Genomic DNA, 21,440 nt, shown 5'->3' with positions numbered 1-21,440 from the left:
GCTCGGGTGTGGAAATTTACTCACACGATCAGCTGTTTCCTCTTGGGTCAGACTTGCTTCCGGGTATGGCGTGTGACATCATGCAAGGGTGTGTGGAAAGGTGTGTAGCTCATGGCCAATCAGCTTCTCCTCTCAGAAAAAAACCTAGATATAGGTATCGCTGGATAGCAGCATTCGGCTGTCGAGTTTGAGGACACAAAACAGGATTCAACTGGAATGTGGGACTCCTTGTAATTCCGGTGCAATGTGAATAACAAAGAAGGAAGTAGAATCCATAAAGTTAAAAATCCATTTTCTTTATTCGTTTTGAACAGGATAAAAATCCATAACACCACACAGGAACAGAGATTGCAGGCTGGTCTGACTAGTTTCGGTGAAGTGCTGTAATCATAAACCTGCTAAAGACTGATAGGTAAACAGTTTAAAAAGGGTACTTTGCAAAGTTACTGTTTAATTAGATGGGAGGAAAAAAACCTCCCATTTAACCCCCAGCTGATTGGGTCAATATTCACCTCTATTATTATTATTATGAAAGAGTACAAGTACATTGAGGGACTAATTTCCAAAGTTTTATACAAGAAATCACCTTGAAGGAACATTTAAAAAACATGTTAACACAAATAGCTCATATATTGTTGATGTACATGAAGTTTTAAACATGACAAATATATATCAAATTCAAAGTGTCAATAAGGAAACAGCATCAAACATTACAAATGATAAAATAAGTCTAAAACATCACAAGACACCTGAATTATCTTATTCTGACTCAATATTGAGAAGTGTATGTATTCCCAACCATTTTTAGCTTAGTACTATGCACATCAGCCATATCCATGATGATGAATACATATGCTATATCTACCATATCAGTGGGTGTTGAATAGAACTAGATGATAGCTACCAAATATACAGAAATGTGTAAAGGGTACAAGTAAGCATAGTCAGAAGTCAAGTTATTAACTTTTGGGAAAGTATATGTATACATATATATATATATAGGGGGATGACTACATCTCTGTAAATTTTAAATATTAAGTTTTAATTTAAATTCAACTTTATGAACACAAGCATAAGAGTGAACAAGGAGGCATCACTGCAGTACACAATAAACTAATACTGATGTATATAACTCAGGTGTATTCGTAGAATTTGAAAAATATATAAATTTATTTAACGCTGATAATTTATGGGATCGAACTCGGAATTGAAGCCACCTGGGTACGTAATTTAAAAATCTAAAAGGCTTCTTGTCTTTCTAAGAGCGCGTCTTTGTTACCCCCTCTAGGTGGTTGCCTGATAGCCTCAATTGCCCGCCATTTGAAGGCTCTAACATCCCCATCATGCACCTCAATGAAATGTTGTGATAAAGCAGAACAAGGTTTATTGTTTTTTATATAATCAAAATGTACAGGTATTCTAGTTCGTATGTCTCTCATAGTCATGCCCACATATTGGCAACGATGATGGATGCATTCTATGAGGTACACAACGTAGGATGTAGAGCACTTCACGCATCCTTTAGTTTCAAAAGTCTTGTTAGTGACACATGAATAGAAACATTTTCCCTCTACAAGGGATTCACAAGCCTTACATCTGCCCCCCCCCCACATTTGTATGTGACATTCACACTAAGCCAAGTGGTAGGCTGTTGTTTCTGTGGGAGCTGAGTGGGGGACAAGATGTTACCTAAGGTTAGATTTCTAGAGTATACGCATTCGAACCCTTGCTCAACAGTATTCTTCAGATCTTTATCCCCATATAATATAGGGAAATATTTCTTTAGAATATCACAAATTTCATAGAACTCTGAAGAATACTGTGTGATAAACAAGGTACGTTCATCCTTAGAGATCTATGATTCTAAATATTTTGCCTGTCCATTCTAGCCACTTCCTTAGCCACATTGCTGATCAATTTTGGCCAATATTCCCTCTCAGTCAATCTGTTTTCAATATTGAAACTTTCTTCCACAAAATCAGTATCAGTATTGCGAATCCTTCAAGCTCGCAAAAGTTGTCCCTTTGCAATACCCTTGAAGACATGTTTGGGATGTGCACTTTTGTTATGGAGTATGGTGTTGCCTGAGATTGGCTTCCGATATAATTTGGTGAAAACTTTTCCGGACAAACTATTCCCCTCAAGGGTAATGTCCAAAAAAAATGATTTTAGATTGGTGCCATTCAAAGGTAAAACCAACTCCATTCTCACTGTTGTTCAGGAATTGCACAAACTGTCCTGCATTAGTTTCATCTGATGTCCAGACTAAGAGCAAGTCATCAATGAAACGTTTATAAAAATGAATGTATCTTAAGTAGGAGTTACTATCCGCATAGACAAAGCACCTCTCCAGCCATCCCATGAATATGTTTGCATATGATGGGGCGAATTTCAGGAAGACTTCTAGTCAATTTGTTGTTTTTTTCTGGTCCTAGGAAAGGTGAGAAAGCCTCTGCCATTTCTTTAGCATCTTGGTTAAAGCTTTTGATTCACAAGGCTTATTTTGAGGCGGGGCAGTCTCCGCCTCAGAAAATTGCAGCTCATTCTACTAGATCAGTCACCACTTCTTGTGCATTTAAGAATGTAGTTTCGGTTGATCAGATTTGCAAAGCAGCAGCTTGGTCTTCTTTGCATACATTTACTAAATTTTACCATTTTGATATATTTGCTTCTTCTGAAGCATTCTTTAGTAGAAAAGTTCTTCAGGCAGCTGTCTCATTTTGATTCTTCTGTTTATGATTTGTTTTTTTCGTGAAATTTATGAGAGACTTATTTTATGTGTGGATTTATTTTTTTTCAGTGGTAATAGCTGTTTTTATTTTTTCCCTTCCTCTCTAGTGACTCTTCTGTGGTCTTCCACATCTTGGGTATTTCTATCCCATATGTCACTAGCTCACGGACTCTTGCCAATTACATGAACAAAAACATAATTTATGTAAGAACTTACCTACCTGATAAATTAATTTCTTTCATATTGGCAAGAGTCCATGAGGCCCACCCTTTTTTATGGTGGTTATGATTTTTGTATAAAAGCACAATTCTATTGCTAGTTCCTCTTTTTGTATGCTTTTTTACTCCTTATTTTATCACCTCACTACTTGACTATTCGTTAAACTGAGTTTTGGGTGTGGTGGGAGGTGTATTTAAAGGCATTTTGAGGTTTGGGAAACTTTGCCCCTCCTGGTAGGATTGTATATTCCATACATCACTAGCTCATGGACTCTTGCCAATATGAAATAAATTAATTTATCAGGTAAGTTCTTAAATAAATTATGTTTTTTAACTTTATGGATTCTACTTCCTTCTTTGTTGCTCACATTAATATTTCATGTTAGGTTAGCACACTTGAGAAAATTCGATCAGGTTTGCACAACTTGGGGTTTTTTTCCCCACTTTTTGTGCTCCATTGAAGTCTATGGGGGAATATGTTAACACAAAGTCGAAAAATTCCAGCAGCACAGCAGTATGATAAAAAAGAGACTTTATTCAACAAAATGGCAACATGTACAAACATGGACAAATCGGCTGACGTGTTTCGCGCCCCCTTGTGGTGCTTCCTCATAGACTGAGGATAGAACACATATGACCTTCTTATATACTAGTTATAGATGATCACATATTAACTATTTAATGTCAAAACTTCATTACAACAAGAGCATTAAAAGAATATATTTGAAATAAAATATGCCACAGTTAACAAGTTCTCAATATGCAGAATGACAAATTAATGGTTAACGTATACTTATATTTATAGCTTTGCTTTATACTACACAATTTATCAACTATGCAATTAAACCACATATAGCAGGAATACACTACACTGCCTAGAATGTGTGTATATATGTATATCATGTGGCAAAGACCAGGTATTGGTACCACACAATATATGAAAAACCATAAAAAGCCTGTTACGATAAAGTAAGGTTCAAATAAGTCCTATACCGCATCATAATATCACAAGGCAAAAAATATATAAAAAATATTAATAAACAAAATAAGTGTAAGCAGGAGGTAAACAATATTAGCCCATGACTTTACATTCTCCATACAACACTTAATGGATACATGACCCATAGTGTTAATACATTGACGTAATAAAACTTGATGAACCAGCCGCTATATGCATAATTGTACATCCATGTACATATACGCATATAAGTACATGGCCTTTTCTCAAAGACATGTCTCTGATTAAGTCAGAAGCATGTGAACTACTATGTCAATTGAATATACACAAAAATATTTTAAACAAAATAACTAATCCCATTCTAAATTTAGGCCATTGGGATTTCTAGTTTTGTGTTGGTATATCCAATGCAATTCTTTTTTTCCCAGTATCTTGTATTTATTTCCACCTCTAGGTGGAATTTTTGCCACATCAATGATTTTTACAGAGAAGTCACCAATACTAGTAAAATACTATAGTAAAATGTGTGAGGGTAAAGTGTCTTGCCACTGTTGAATCTTTGCAGTAGATTGACCTCTCGTCGTTTTTCCAACATATTGGACATGGCAAATATTACACTATAACAAATAGACTGCAAATGTAGTCTTACAATTGGCATAAAAAACAATTTCATAAGTTGTTTTACAAGCAAATGATCTAAATGTATTCGTTACATCCATCATGCTACATGTTAAGGATGTTCTTACACCACATTTGAAGTTCCCTCTCCTTCTCAACCAATTATCACCCCTGGTACCCATTGTATTTGGAACCATACTAGGAGCTAAACTAGATGCCAGGGTTAATGGTTTTTTTGGGACAAATTTTGCATTTTCCAATGTGTCTTTGTGATATGTTGTCACTCCCAAGTATTGGCAAGTTTTTCTTGAGAATTTTAACTATCTGCGGAAATTGATTAGTGTATTCAGTCATAAATACAATGCTATCCCTAAAAGAACTAGGAGTACAGCTTTCAGCCTTTTTTCTTTTTACCATGGTACTGACTTACAACTTATTTTTTTCTAATTTTATTTGATCATAACCCCTGGCAATCAATCTTTTAGTGAGTTCATCTGCCTGCTGCAAGTATATCAAGTCATCATTAGTATTATGCCTCAATCTGATATACTGACCTCTTGGTTTGGCACGGATAAGGTGAGGAGGATGACATGAGCTCGCATGAAGAATAGTGTTCCCCGCTGTGGGTTTCTAAAAGATTTTGACACAATTTTTCTATTTACAACATCCCCTTCCAGTGTCACATCCAGAAAGTCAGTTTGTTTGGGATCATGTACTCCAACAAATTTCAAACACATGTCATATTAGGAAAGCAAGAAACAATTCATATCCAACATCATCTATGATCATAATGAGATCTTTATAATAATGAGATCTTTATAATAAAGAATCTTATCTGTATGTTCACTGCACTTATTGCTGTACATATACTTTATTTCCCAGAATCGTACATACAAATTGGTGAAACATGGAGCGAATTTGGTAAAATGTATCTTTAAATGTTAGGAAATTATGGGTTAGTACAAATTCTAAGATAGAACAGATAAATGCCTTGACATTGTCCTCATATGCTGAGAACTTATCCAAAAAATATCTTACGGCTTTTATGCCCAAAGCATGAGGAATACAGGTATATAGAGAAGCAATATCCACTACTACATAGGAATAATTTTCTTCCACTCTTGATCCCTCAAACTTTCAAGGAGATGAGACGAATCTCTAAGATAGCTATATAATCCTTTCACTATTGGCTGAAGGATAGAATCCAACCACTCATATAGGGGTTCGAGTAAGGATCCAATGCCCGATACAATGGGCCTCCCGGGCGGCTGTTAAGGATTCTTGTGAACCTTAGGCAAATAGGGAAATAAAGGTACAATGGGAATTTCTGGTATCAAAAATATTAGATCCTCCTGTTTAAATACCATCATCAAGTAATGTTAACAGTTGTCTTTTAAACACTAATGTGGGATTACCACTGAGAAGTCTGTATGTGGAAGAATCACTGAGTTGACATAGTGGCTCCTCAAAATAATCACTTTTATTCAAAATAACAATGTTCCCTCCTTTATCGGAGTTCCTAATAACTATGCCATGATTATTTTGCAGGGACTCTAACGCCAATTTTTCAGATTATTTCTCACTGGTTTTTTGGAGAATGCCAAATTTAGAATATCACTCTCAACAGATTTTTGGAAGCTATTAATAGCAGCTCCCCTAAACTGTATAGGGTAAAATTCTAACCCACATTTCTTAGGTCCCAAAGGATGAGACCGTTCACATAACGTGTCATAACCTTACTGTTGGTCAATCATAGTGCCCAATATACATGCATCCTGAAATGAGATTTCTTGTTGTATTGGGGATTGATAAACATTAAGATTAACTCTATTGTCATCAATATCTGGTTGCAGTGAAAAAAACCTTTTCTTTCATGTAATTGGCAAGAGTCCATGAGCGCTAGTGACGTATGGGATATACAATCCTACCAGGAGGGGCAAAGTTTCCAAAACCTCAAAATGCCTATAAATACACCCCTCACCACACCGACAATTCAGTTTTACAAACTTTACCTCCTATGGAGGTGGTGAAGTAAGTTTGTGCTTGATTTTCTTCTGAAATATGCACTTCTCAGCATTTTGAAGCCTGATTCCTTTCAGAGTACAGTGTTTGTCAAAGGGATGTGAAGTGAGTATCACCTATTGATTCTATGGTTTTCCCTTTACGGGAAATCTTTTCAAAGGTTCTCTGTTATCGGTCGTAGAGATTCACCTCCTACTTCCCTTTTCAGATCGACGATTTACTCTCATATTCCATTACCTCTACTGATACTTTTTCAGTACTGCTTTGGCTATCTGCTATATGTGGATGGGTGTCTTTCGGTAAGTATGTTTTCATTACTTAAGACACTCTCAGCTATGGTTTGGCACTTTATGTATTAATATAACGTTTTAAATATATGTATTGTACTTATATTTGCCATACGTCAGGTTTATGTATATTTCCATTTGCAGACTATCAGTTTCAAAATTGGGAAACATATTTTGGAAGTTATTTTTTTTACCTGGGGTATAGTCTTTTCTTCAAATTGACTGCTATTTCTGATATGATTTCAAAGGAATGGAATAGGCCTGGTACTTATTTTATTCCTTCTTATAGGTTTAAAAAGTTGTATCCTTTGCCAGCAGTTAGGTTGGAGTTTTGGGGAAAAATCTCCAAAGTTGATGGGGCTATTTCTACTCTTGCCAAACGTACTACTATTCCTATGGAAGATAGTACTTTTTTTTAAGGACCCTTTAGATAGGAAACTTGAATCTTATCTAAAGTTTATTTATTTTCTGGCTACATTCTTAGGCCTGCTATATCCATGGCTGATGTTGCAGCTGCATCAACTTTTTGGTTGGAAAGCTTAGCGCAACAGGAAAAAGATCCCGATTTGTCTAGCATTGTTCGCTTGCTTCAACATGCTAATCATTTTGATATCATCAACACTGATGTTAAATCTATGTCTTTAGCTATTTTAGCTAGAAGAGCTTTGTGGCTCAAATATTGGAATGCTGACATGGTATCTAAGTCTAGATTACTATCTCTTTCTTTCCAAGGTAACAATTTATTTGGTTCTCAGTTGGATTCAATTATTTCAACTGCCACTGCGGGGAAGGGAGATTTTTTACCTCAGGATAAAAGATTTAAGGGTAAATCTAATGCTCCTAATCGTTTTCGTTCTTTTCGACAGAATAAGGAACAGAAAGCCAATCCTTCCCCCAAAGAATCTGGTTCCAATTGGAAACCTTCAAGTTGGAATAAATCCAAGCTTTTTAAGAAACCAAAGCCAGCCCTCAAGTCCGCATAAAGGTGCGGCCTTCATTCCAGCTCAGCTGGTGGGGGGCAGATTACATTTTTTCCAAAACATTTGGGCAGATTCTGTCCACAATCAATGGATTCATAGTATTGTCTCTCAAGGGTATCGAATAGGTTTCAGAGTAAGACCTCCTGTGAGAAGATTTTTTCTCTCACACATTCCAGCAAATCCAGTGAAGGCCCAGGCTTTTCTGAAGTGTGTTTAAGATCTAGAGCTTTCAGGGGTAATCATACCAGTTCCGTTACAGGGACTGGGGTTTTAGTCAAATCTATTCATTGTCCCAAAAAAAGAAAATTCATTCAGGCCAGTTCTGGAGTGCCAACTTTCAAAATGGTGACTATTCTGCCTTTTGTTCAGCAAGGTCTTTATATGTCCAATATAGACTTACAGGATGTATATGTTCATATTCCGATTCATCCAGACCACTATCGGTTTCTGAGATTTTCTTTTCTAGACAAGCATTACCAATTTGTTGCTCTTCCATTTGTCTTAGCAACAGCTCCAAGAATTTTTTCAAAGGTTCTCGGTGCCCTACTCTCTGTAATCAGGGTATTGCGGTGTTTCCTTATTTGGACGATATCTTGGTACTAGCTCAGTCTTTACATTCTGCCGAATCTCACACAAATCAACAAGTGTTGTTTCTTCAAAGACATGGTTGGAGGATCAATTTACCAGAAAGTTCCTTGATTCCTCAGACAAGGGTCACCTTTTTAGCTTTCCAGATAGATTCAGTGTCCATGACTCTGTCTCTAACAGACAAGAGACAAATAAAATTGGTTTAATCTTGCCAAAACCTTCAGTCTCAATCTTTCCCTTTAGTGGCTATGTGCATGGAAGTTTTAGGTCTCATGACTGCAGCATGACGGACGCAATCCCCTTTGCTCGTTTTCATATGGGACCTCTTCAGCTTTGTATGGTGAATCAATGGTGTAGGGACTATACAAGGATATCATAATTAATATCATTAAATCCCAATGTTAGACTCTCTCTGACTTGGTGGTTAGATCACCATTGTATATTTCAAGGGGCCTCTTTTGTTTATCCAACCTGGACTGTAATCACAACAGATGCAAGACTTTCAATATTTTAGAACTCCGTGCTATTTTCAGGACTCTTCAGGTTTGGCCTCTGTTGAAGAGAGAACCATTCATTTGTTTTCAGACGGACAATATCACAACTGTGGCATATGTCAATCATCAGGGTGGGACTCACAGTCCCCTAGCTATGAAAGAACTATCTCTGATTCTTTCGTGGGCAGAATCTAGCTCTTGTCTAATTTCTGCAGTACATATCCCAGGTGTAGACAATTGAGAAGCTGATTATCTCAGCCGTCAGACTTTACATCCGGGGGAGTGGTATTTCCATCCAGATGGGGTTTTTCAGATTGTTCAGATGTGGGGTCTTTCAGAAATAGATCTGATGGCTTCCCATATAAACAAAAAACTTCCCAGGTACTTGCCTAGGTCCAGGGATCCTCAGGCGGAGTCAGTGGATGCATTAGTAGTTCCTTGGTTTTACTAACCTGATTATATCTTCCCACCTCTAGTTCTTCTTCCAAGAGTGATCTCCAAGATTAGCATGGAACAATTGTTTGTGTTTCTGGTAGTACCAGCATGGCCTCACAGGTTCTGGTATGCGGATCTTGTCCGGATGTCCAGTTGCCAACCTTGGCCACTTCCATTAAGACCAGACCTTCTGTCTCAAGGACCATTTTTCCATCAGGATCTTAAATCGTTAAATTTGAAGGAGTGGAAATTTCTTAGTCATAGAGGTTTCTCTGACTCAGTGATTGCTACTATGTTACAGGCTTGTAAATCTGTTTCTAGGAAGATTTATTATTGAGTTTGGAAGACTTGTATTTCATGGTGTTCTTCTCATAAATTCTCCTGGCATTCTTTTAGAATTCCTAGAATTTTACATTTTCTTCAGGATGGTTTGGATAAAGGTTTGTCTGCAAATTCCTTGAAGGGACTTTGTTTTATTTCACAGAAAGATTGCTAAGCTTCCTGATATTCACTGTTTTGTGCAGGCTTTGGTCCGTATCAAGCCTGTCATTAAATCAATATCTCCTCCTTGGAGACTTAATTTGGTTTTGAAGGCTTAACAGGCTCCTCATTTTGAGCCTATGCATTCTTTGGATATTAAATTACTTTCTTGGAAAGTGTTGTTCCTTTTGGCTATCTCTTCTGCTAGAAGAGTTTCCGAATTATCTGCTCTTTCTTGTGAGTCTCCTTTTCTGATTTTCCATCAGGATAAGGCAGTTTTGCGGACTTCACTTAAGTTTTTACCTAAAGTTGTGAATTCTAACAACATTAATAGGGATGTTGTTTCCTCTTTGTGTCCTAATCCTAAGAATTCTTTGGAGAGATCCTTACATTCTCTGGATGTTGTAAAAGCTTTGAAATATTATGTTGAAGCTACTAAAGATTTCAGGAAGACTTCTAGTCTATTTGTTGTCTTTTCTGGTCCTAGGAAAGGTCAGAAAGCTTCTGCCATTTCCTTGGCATCCTGGTTAAAGCTTTTGATTCATCAGGCTTATTTGGAGTCAGGTTAGGCCCCGCCTCAGAGAATCACAGCTCATTTTGCTAGATCAATTTCCACTTTGTGGGATTTTAAGAATGAAGCTTCAGTTGATCAGAATTGCAAAGCAGCAACTTGGTCTTCTTTGCATACATTTACTAAATTCTACTATTTTGATGTATTTGCCTCTTCGGAAGCAGTTTTTGGTTGAAAAGTTCTTCAGGCAGTTGTTTCATAGGTTCTCTGTTGTCGGTCGTAGAGATTCATCTCTTACCTCCCTTTTCAGATCGACGATATACTCTTATATATATATATATACCATTACCTCTGCTGATTTTAGTTTCAGTACTGGTTTGGCTTTCTACAACATGTAGATGAGTGTCCTGGGGTAAGTAAGTCTTATTTTCTGTGACACTCTAAGCTATGGTTGGGCACTTTTTTATAAAGTTCTAAATATATGTATTTAAACATTTATTTGCCTTGACTCAGGATGTTCAACATTCCTTATTTTCAGACAGTCAGTTTCATATTTGGATTAATGCATTTGAATAAAACAATTTTTTTCTTACCTTAAAATTTGACTTTTCCCTGTGGGCTGTTAGGCTCGCGGGGGCTGAAAATGCTTCATTTTATTGCGTCATTCTTGGCGCGGACTTTTTTGGCGCAAAAAAAAATAAAAAAAATTTTTCTGTTTCCGGCGTCATACGTGTCTCCGGAAGTTGCGTCATTTTTGACGTTCTTTTGCGCCAAAAATGTCGGCGTTCCGGATGTGGCGTCATTTTTGGCGCCAAAAACATTTAGGCGCCAAATAATGTGGGCGTCTTATTTGGCGCTAAAAAAATATGGGCGTCACTTTTGTCTCCACATTATTTAAGTCTCATTTTTTATTGCTTCTGGTTGCTAGAAGCTTGTTCACTGGCATTTTTTCTCATTCCTGAAACTGTCATTTAAGGAATTTGATCAATTTTGCTTTATATGTTGTTTTTTCTATTACATATTGCAAGATGTCCCATGTTGAAGCTGAGTCAGAAGATACTTCTGGAAAATCGCTGCCTGGTGCTGGAGCTACCAAAGCTAAGTGTATCTGCTGTAAACTTTTGGTAGCTGTTCCTCCAGATGTTGTTTGTATTGAATGTCATGACAAACTTGTTAATGCAGATAATATTTCCTTTAGTAAAGTTATATTACCTGTTGCTGTTCCATCAACATCTAATACTCAGAGTGTTCCTGATAACATAAGAGATTTTGTTTCTAAATCCATTAAGAAGGCTATGTCTGTTATTCCTCCTTCTAGTAAACGTAAAAAGTATTTTAAAACTTCTCATTTTTCAGATGAATTTTTAAATGAACATCATCATTCTGATTCTGATAATGGCTCTTCTGGTTCAGAGGATTCTGTCTCAGAGGTTGATGCTGATAAATCTTCATATTTATTTAAAATGGAATTTATTCGTTCTTTACTTAAAGAAGTCCTAATTGCATTAGAAATTGAGGATTCTGGTCCTCTTGATACTAAATCTAAACGTTTAGATAAGGTTTTTAAATCTCCTGTAGTTATTCCAGAAGTTTTTCCTGTTCCTGGTGCTATTTCTGAAGTAATTTCCAGGGAATGGAATCATTTGGGTAATTAATTTACTCCTTCTAAACATTTTAAGCAATTATATCCTGTGCCATCTGACAGATTAGAATTTTGGGACAAAATCCCTAAGGTTGATGGGGCTGTCTCTACTCTTGATAAGCGTACTACCATTCCTACGGCAGATGGTACTTCCTTTAAGGATCCTTTAGATAGGAAAATTGAATCCTTTCTAAGAAAAGCTTACTTGTGTTCAGGTAATCTTCTTAGACCTGCTATATCTTTGGCGGATGTTGCTGCAGCTTCAACTTTTTGGTTGGAAGCTTTAGCGCAACAAGTAACAGATCATAATTCTCATAGCATTATTCTTCTTCTTCAACATGCTAATAATTATATTTGTGATGCCATCTTTGATATCATTAGAGTTGATGTCAGGTATATGTCTCTAGCTATTTTAGCTAGAAGAGCTTTATGGCTTAAAACTTGGAATGCGGATATGTCTTCTAAGTCTACTCTGCTTTCCCTTTCTTTCCAGGGTAATAAATTATTTGGTTCTCAGTTGGATTCTATTATCTCAACTGTTACTGGAGGGAAAGGAACTTTTTTACCACAGGATAAAAAATCTAAAGGTAAATTTAGGTCTAATAATCGTTTTCGTTCCTTTCGTCACAACAAGGAACAAAAGCCTGATCCTTCATCCTCAGGAGCGGTATCAGTTTGGAAACCATCTCCAGTCTGGAATAAATCCAAGCCTTTTAGAAAATCAAAGCCAGCTCCTAAGTCCACATGAAGGTGCGGCCCTCATTCCAGCTCAGCTGGTAGGGGGCAGATTACATTTTTTCAAAGGAATTTGGATTAATTCCGTTCACAATCTTTGGATTCAGAATATTGTTTCAGAAGGGTACAGAATTGGCTTCAAGATAAGGCCTCCTGCAAAGAGATTTTTTCTTTCCCGTGTCCCAGTAAATCCAGCGAAGGCTCAAGCATTTCTGAAATGTGTTTCAGATCTAGAGTTGGCTGGAGTAATTATGCCAGTTCCAGTTCTGGAACAGGGGATGGGGTTTTATTCAAATCTCTTCATTGTACCAAAGAAGGAGAATTCCTTCAGACCAGTTTGGATCTAAAAATATTGAATCGTTATGTAAGGATACCAACATTCAAAATGGTAACTGTAAGGACTATCCTGCCTTTTGTTCAGCAAGGGCATTATATGTCTACAATAGATTTACAGGATGCATATCTGCATATTCCGATTCATCCAGATCACTATCAGTTTCTGAGATTCTCATTCCTAGACAAGCATTACCAGTTTGTGGCTCTGCCATTTGGCCTAGCAACAGCTCCAAGAATTTTTACAAAGGTTCTCGGTGCCCTTCTGTCTGTAATCAGAGAACAGGGTATTGTGGTATTTCCTTATTTGGACGATATCTTGGTACTTGCTCAGTCTTCACATTTAGCAGAATCTCATACGAATTGACTTGTGTTGTTTCTTCAAGATCATGGTTGGAGGATCAATTTACTAAAAAGTTCATTGATTCCTCAGACAAGGGTAACCTTTTTGGGTTTCCAGATAGATTCAGTGTCCATGACTCTATCTTTGACAGACAAGAGACGTCTAAAATTGATATCAGCTTGTCGAAACCTTCAGTCACAATCATTCCCTTCGGTAGCCTTATGCATGGAAATTCTAGGTCTTATGACTGCTGCATCGGACGCGATCCCCTTTGCTCGTTTTTCACATGCGACCTCTTCAGCTCTGTATGCTGAACCAGTGGTGCAGGGATTACACAAAGATATCTCAATTAATATCTTTAAAACCGATTGTACGACACTCTCTGACGTGGTGGACAGATCACCATCGGTTAGTTCAGGGGGCTTCTTTTGTTCTTCCGACCTGGACTGTAATCTCAACAGATGCAAGTCTTACAGGTTGGGGAGCTGTGTGGGGGTCTCTGACTGCACAAGGGGTTTGGGAATCTCAGGAGGTGAGATTACCGATCAATATTTTGGAACTCCGTGCAATTTTCAGAGCTCTTCAGTCTTGGCCTCTTCTAAAGAGAGAATCGTTCATTTGTTTTCAGACAGACAATGTCACATCTGTGGCATACATCAATCATCAAGGAGGGACTCACAGCCCTCTGGCTTGGGTAGTCATTATCCCATACGTCACTAGCTCATGGACTCTTGCTAATTACATGAAAGAAAACATAATTTATGTAAGAACTTACCTGATAAATTCATTTCTTTCATATTAGCAAGAGTCCATGAGGCCCACCCTTTTTTGTGGTGGTTATGATTTTTTTGTATAAAGCACAATTATTCCAATTCCTTATTTTTTATGCTTTCGCACTTTTTTCTTATCACCCCACTTCTTGGCTTTTCGTTTCGATTGTACGACACTCTCTGACGTGGTGGACAGATCACCATCGGTTAGTTCAGGGGGCTTCTTTTGTTCTTCCGACCTGGACTGTAATCTCAACAGATGCAAGTCTTACAGGTTGGGGAGCTGTGTGGGGGTCTCTGACGGCACAAGGGGTTTGGGAATCTCAGGAGGTGAGATTACCGATCAATATTTTGGAACTCCGTGCAATTTTCAGAGCTCTTCAGTCTTGGCCTCTTCTAAAGAGAGAATCGTTCATTTGTTTTCAGACAGACAATGTCACATCTGTGGCATACATCAATCATCAAGGAGGGACTCACAGCCCTCTGGCTATGAAAGAAGTATCTCGAATTCTGGTTTGGGCGGAATCCAGCTCCTGTCTAAATTCTGCGGTTCATATCCCAGGTATAGACAATTGGGAAGCGGATTATCTCAGTCGCCAAACGTTGCATCCGGGCGAATGGTCTCTTCTCCCAGAGGTATTTCTTCAGATTGTTCAAATGTGGGGACTTCCAGAAATAGATCTGATGGCCTCTCATCTAAACAAGAAACTTCCCAGGTATCTGTCCAGATCCAGGGATCCTCAAGTGGAAGCAGTGGATGCATTGTCACTTCCTTGGAAGTATCATCCTGCTTATATCTTTCCGCCTCTAGTTCTTCTTCCAAGAGTGATCTCCAAGATTCTGAAGGAATGCTCGTTTGTTCTGCTGGTAGCTCCAGCATTGCCTCACAGGTTTTGGTATGTGGATCTTGTCCGGATGGCCTCTTGCCAACCGTGGACTCTTCCGTTAAGACCAGACCTTCTGTCGCAAGGTCCTTTTTTCCATCAGGATCTCAAATCCTTAAATTTAAAGGTATGGAGATTGAACGCTTGATTCTTAGTCAAAGAGGTTTCTCTGACTCTGTGATTAATACTATGTTACAGGCTCGTAAATCTGTATCTAGGGAGATATATTATAGAGTCTGGAAGACTTATATTTCTTGGTGTCTTTCTCATCATTTTTCCTGGCATTCTTTTAGAATTCCGAGAATTTTACAGTTTCTTCAGGATGGTTTGGATAAAGGTTTGTCTGCAAGCTCCTCCGTTTGAACCTATGCATTCATTGGACATTAAATTACTTTCTTGGAAAGTTTTGTTCCTTTTGGCCATCTCTTCTGCCAGAAGAGTTTCTGAATTATCTGCTCTTTCTTGTGAGTCTCCTTTTCTTATTTTTCACCAGGATAAGTATCATCCTGCTTATATCTTTCCGCCTCTAGTTCTTCTTCCAAGAGTGATCTCCAAGATTCTGAAGGAATGCTCGTTTGTTCTGCTGGTAGCTCCAGCATGGCCTCACAGGTTTTGGTATGTGGATCTTGTCCGGATGGCCTCTTGCCAACCGTGGACTCTTCCGTTAAGACCAGACCTTCTGTCGCAAGGTCCTTTTTTCCATCAGGATCTCAAATCCTTAAATTTAAAGGTATGGAGATTGAACGCTTGATTCTTAGTCAAAGAGGTTTCTCTGACTCTGTGATTAATACTATGTTACAGGCTCGTAAATCTGTATCTAGGGAGATATATTATAGAGTCTGGAAGATTTGTATTTCATGGTGTTCTTCTCCTAAATTCTCCTGGCATTCTTTTAGAATTCCGAGAATTTTACAGTTTCTTCAGGATGGTTTGGATAAAGGTTTGTCTGCAAGCTCCTCCGTTTGAACCTATGCATTCATTGGACATTAAATTACTTTCTTGGAAAGTTTTGTTCCTTTTGGCCATCTCTTCTGCCAGAAGAGTTTCTGAGGTATCTGCTCTTTCTTGTGAGTCTCCTTTTCTGATTTTTCACCAGGATAAGGCGGTGTTGCGAACTTCTTTTGAATTTTTACCTAAGGTTGTGAAGTCCAACAACATTAGTAGAGAAATTGTGGTTCCTTCATTATGTCCTAATCCTAAGAATTCTAAGGAGAAATCATTGCATTCTTTGGATGTAGTTAGAGCTTTGAAATATTATGTTGAAGCCACTAAGAATTTCTGAAAGACTTCTAGTCTATTTGTTATCTTTTCCGGTTCTAGGAAAGGTCAGAAGGCCTCTGCCATTTCTTTGGCATCTTGGTTGAAATCTTTAATTCATCATGCTTATGTCGAGTCGGGTAAAACTCCGCCTCAAAGGATTACAGCTCATTCTACTAGGTCAGTTTCTACTTCCTGGGCGTTTAGGAATGAAGCTTCGGTTGATCAGATTTGCAAAGCAGCAACTTGGTCTTCTTTGCATACTTTTACTAAATTCTACCATTTTGATGAGTTTTCTTCTTCTGAAGCTGTTTTTGGTAGAAAAGTACTTCAGGCAGCTGTTTCAGTTTGAATCTTCTGCTTATGTTTTCAGTTTTTTTCATTATAAAATTTAAACTTTATTTTGGGTGTGGATTATTTTTTCAGCGGAATTGGCTGTCTTTATTTTATCCCTCCCTCTCTAGTGACTCTTGCGTGGAAAGATCCACATCTTGGGTAGTCATTATCCCATACGTCACTAGCTCATGGACTCTTGCTAATTACATGAAAGAAAACATAATTTATGTAAGAACTTACCTGATAAATTCATTTCTTTCATATTAGCAAGAGTCCATGAGGCCCACCCTTTTTTGTGGTGGTTATGATTTTTTTGTATAAAGCACAATTATTCCAATTCCTTATTTTTTATGCTTTCGCACTTTTTTCTTATCACCCCACTTCTTGGCTTTTCGTTAAACTGATTTGTGGGTGTGGTGAGGGGTGTATTTGTAGGCATTTTGAGGTTTGGGAAACTTTGCCCCTCCTGGTAGGAATGTATATCCCATACGTCACTAGCTCATGGACTCTTGCTAATATGAAAGAAATGAATTTATCAGGTAAGTTCTTACATAAATTATGTTTTTTCAATATAGGAATTGGGTCTCCATGTTTTTTTTCTGGAAAGTTGGCCATTGATAAACTTTGTTGGTTTCATAGTCCAATCTATCCCTGTGGAATTTCCCCCCTTTGCGCTCTGCAAGGATTGCATCAAGTTTATCCACATGTTCCTTCATTAATTTCTTCTGTTCCAGAAATTTTTCTTGTTCCTCAAATGTGTTGAGTTCCTTTTTAATATCTAACATCCTCTCTTTAAGGTTGGCCTTTTTCTGTAGTTTACACTGTATCAATATTTTTAATAACTTTAGTGAGCATTCGGAAAGAGCATCATTCCACTCTATGGAATTCCCGTGGAATTCTGTTGAACTCTACATAGTGCTTAAAAGCCTCTGTCTCATGTCAATCTTAGATCAGTAATCTATAATTTTTCAAAGGCTTTAAATTGTGATTCCATGCAGGGACTGAATTCTTCATGTCGTTTTGCTGAGAATACACATTTAAACAACTCCTTCCTTGCCTCTGCATTATAAAGAGAACTCGATAAAACCGTGTTATCCAAATCCATGTTTGTACTTTGCCTTATTGCATATATCAATGCAAATACTGCTTTAACCTATCAGAGTGTGATCAGGTGCTGCGTGTTTTGTATACAAACTTAAACGAGTACACACTACCTTCTAGGAATCCGAGTGTTTCGTTACAAATAGCACATCATTTGAGAATATCTCTAACTCGTGTTTTCGAAATGCGACATTAGTTACCCAGAGCATTTATACATTACTTTTTCTTGTCTTTTTAAATACAGTTCATGCACAAATAAACAACAAAGAAAAGATTTACATACTCCGATGTGATGTGTCAACATGTAATCTCAATCCTTTCCTCGGTCCCGAGTTGCGGATCTTATTGCCTGTAAAGGTGAGTGAGACATGCCCTAATCGATTCCAATCTTGTGAGGGCAATAATAGAAGCGGCCGCTCCAAACCCACCCATAGGCACCCGATGCAAGGCTCGAGGTGATGACGTCAGATGCCACCATGACAGTCAACCAACAAGACGGCAGATACAGCTGCTACTATCTCCAAACACAGAGGCAGGGTGCAATGCCAGGGATGCAGTGAATCAACTGCAGAAGCAAATCCAAAGTGGAAAAAGTCCAGCAGCACAGTAGTATAATAAAAAAGAGACTTTATTCAACAAAATGGCAAAACGTACAAACATGGACAAATCGTCTGACGTGTTTCGCGCCCCCTAGTGGCGCTTCCTCATACATTGAGGATAGTACAAACATGACCTTCTTATATACTAGTCACAGATGATCACATATTAACTATTTAATGTCAAAACTTCATTACAACAAGAATTTATAAAGAATATATTTGAAATCAAATATGCCACGGTTATTAACATGTTCTCAACATGCAGAATGACAAATTAATGGTTAAAGTATACTTAAATTTATAGCTTTGCTTTATACTACACAATCAATTAAACCACATATAGCAGGAATACACTACACTGCCTAGACTGTGTATATATGTATATCATCATGCGGCAAAGACCAGGTATTAGTACCACACAATATATGAAAACCATAAAAAGCCGGTTACAATAAAGTAAGGTTCAAATAAGTCCTATACCGCATCATAATATCACAAGGCAAAAAATATATATAATAATAAAAAAATAAGTGTTCTCGCTAATGTTATCATAACCAATTAAGCAGGAGGTAAACAATAATAGCCCATAACTTTACATTCCCCATACAAAAAGTAATGGATACATGATCCATAGTGTTAATACATTGGCATAATTAATTTGAAGAAACTTGATGAACCAGGTGTATGCATAATTGTACATCCATGAACATGTACATATACGCGTATAAGTACATGGCCTTTTCTCAAAGACATGTCTCTGATTAAGTCAGAAGCATGTGAACTACTATGTCAATTGAATATACACAAAAATATTTTAAACATAATAACTAATATCCCATTCTAAATTTAAGCCATTGGGAACTCTAGTTTTGAGTCGGTATATCCAATACAATTCCTTTTTTCCCAGTATCTTCTATTTATTTCCACCTCTACATTAACACAGTTGCTATATTATAACTTTGGCTTTTGTGTGCAAAAACTTTTTACTTTCAACTTGTACCCAACGTGCGCAAACCAAAGTTGAGAGGATTTAACGAGCCAGTGCAAACTAATGCTCCACTCATAATCTAACCCATAGCTGGTAGACTATTCTTTTCAGTATATAAATATTAATATAACTGTGAAATGGAAACGGTTTTCTTTTTTTAATCTAATAATGGAATGAGTCTTGCCGGCAGAAAAAAAATATTCCAGTGACAATAACTAAACTGGGGAGCGCATTGTCAGTATGATTTAAAGTTTTTATAGTTGAAATAGTATTTCCATTATATACTTACCATATCCTGGATTCAAAGTTTCTCACAAAGGAATTCAGTTAACTAAATTTCTGATGGTTTATGTAAAGGTACTTCTCATAACTAAATTGAGGAGATACCCAAACATTAATTCTAAATGCTAACCATAAACCAGGACTTCCAGCACTTATAGCAGATGTATGTCTGAACAAATTAGTTGCACAGGAACTTTATTCCTCACCCATGAATATTGCAAAAATCTGGTCTGTAATGGCTTCTCGATGATAAATAGACTTACCTTGCCCTAAAACCTAACCATGATTCTTATTTCAATCCTAAATTGGGTGACTTTTTGCTATGGTGATATATCGGCTGTATTGTAGTGGCCATAATAATGTTGCATTGATGACAAAAGTGGTCTGATATTTGTATCCATGATTTTCTGGCTACATTAATGTGGTCAGTTAAGTGATCCACCTTGGTTACTGTCTACAACATTCCCTAATACACTCGGAACCCCTAATGCAAACTTAAACATGGTAGAGCAAATATTAGGATATATACCAGGGGCACAAGAAATTGGGCGATTGTCTACATTGCTTACGTTAGTGTAAAGATGCACATTTGCTGCTAATACTTTGCAAATTATAACATTTAAAGGGTTATGAAATCCAACATTTTTCTTTTATGATTCAGATAGAGTATGCAACTTTCTAATTTACTTTTATTATGTTTTCTTCATTTACTTGATATCTTTTGTTGAAAAGCAGAGATATAAGCTCAGTAGCCGCTGTTCTGTCAGAATAAGCTACCCATCAGGAAAAGCTACCCTAGCACTGCGCATGCGCTATTTGAAGTCACTGCATTCCAAATCTGTATCACAAATATCTTTGGAATGCTGTGACCTCAGCCAGTGCATGCAGAGTTATGGGGAAACATTACAGCATATTTTATTTTTTAAGAAATACAGCAAATCCCATTATTTTTTAACACATGAAAATATCCATCAGAAGAAGCTAACTCTGTGACGGCGCATGTGGGTATGCAAACAGTCACAGAGTTATAGCTTTTTCTGACGGTGGAGAAATTCCTCAAGCTATGCCTCTGTGACTGTTTGCATACCCACATGCGCCGTCACAGAGTTAGCTTCTTCTGATGGATATTTTCATGTGTTAAAAAATAATGGGATTTGCTGTATTTCTTAAAAAATAAAATATGCTGTAATGTTTCCCCATTTGGGGTAACATTATTAAAACTTTTAATTATAATTTGTATTAAAAATTGACTTTTTTTCCTGTGGGCTATTAGGCTCGCGGGGGCCGAAAATGCTTCATTTTATTGCGTCATTCTTGGCGCGGATTTTTTTGGCGCAAAAATTTTCTTTGTCATTTCCGGCGTCGCACTTGTCGCCGGAAGTTGTTTGTGATTGCGTCATTTTTTTGACGTTTTGCGCCAAAAATGTCGGCGTCGCCGGATGTGGCGTCATTCTTGGCTAAAAAATATGGGCGTCATTATTGTCTCCACATTATTTAAGTCTCATAGTTTATTTGCTTCTGGTTGCTAGAAGCTTGTTCATTGGCATTTTTTCACATTCCTGAAACTGTCATTTAAGGAATTTGATAGATTTTGCTTTATATGTTGTTTTTTCTATTACATATTGCAAGATGTCTCAAATTGACCCTGGATCAGAAGCTACTTCTGGAAAAACGCTTGACTGAGTTCAGTCCTACCAAAGCTAAGTTCATTTATTTTAAATGTTATGAATGCTTATCTTTAGCTATGGTTTGTAATAGGTTATAATGATAAACTTTTACATGCAGAATCCATTAGTATTTATGCTTTATATATTGCCATTCTTTTTACATCTTATGTACAAGAAATAT

Source organism: Bombina bombina, chromosome 2 (assembly GCF_027579735.1).
Source record: "Bombina bombina isolate aBomBom1 chromosome 2, aBomBom1.pri, whole genome shotgun sequence".
Lineage (NCBI taxonomy): Eukaryota > Metazoa > Chordata > Amphibia > Anura > Bombinatoridae > Bombina > Bombina bombina.
Note: the sequence above shows the minus strand (reverse complement) of the source record.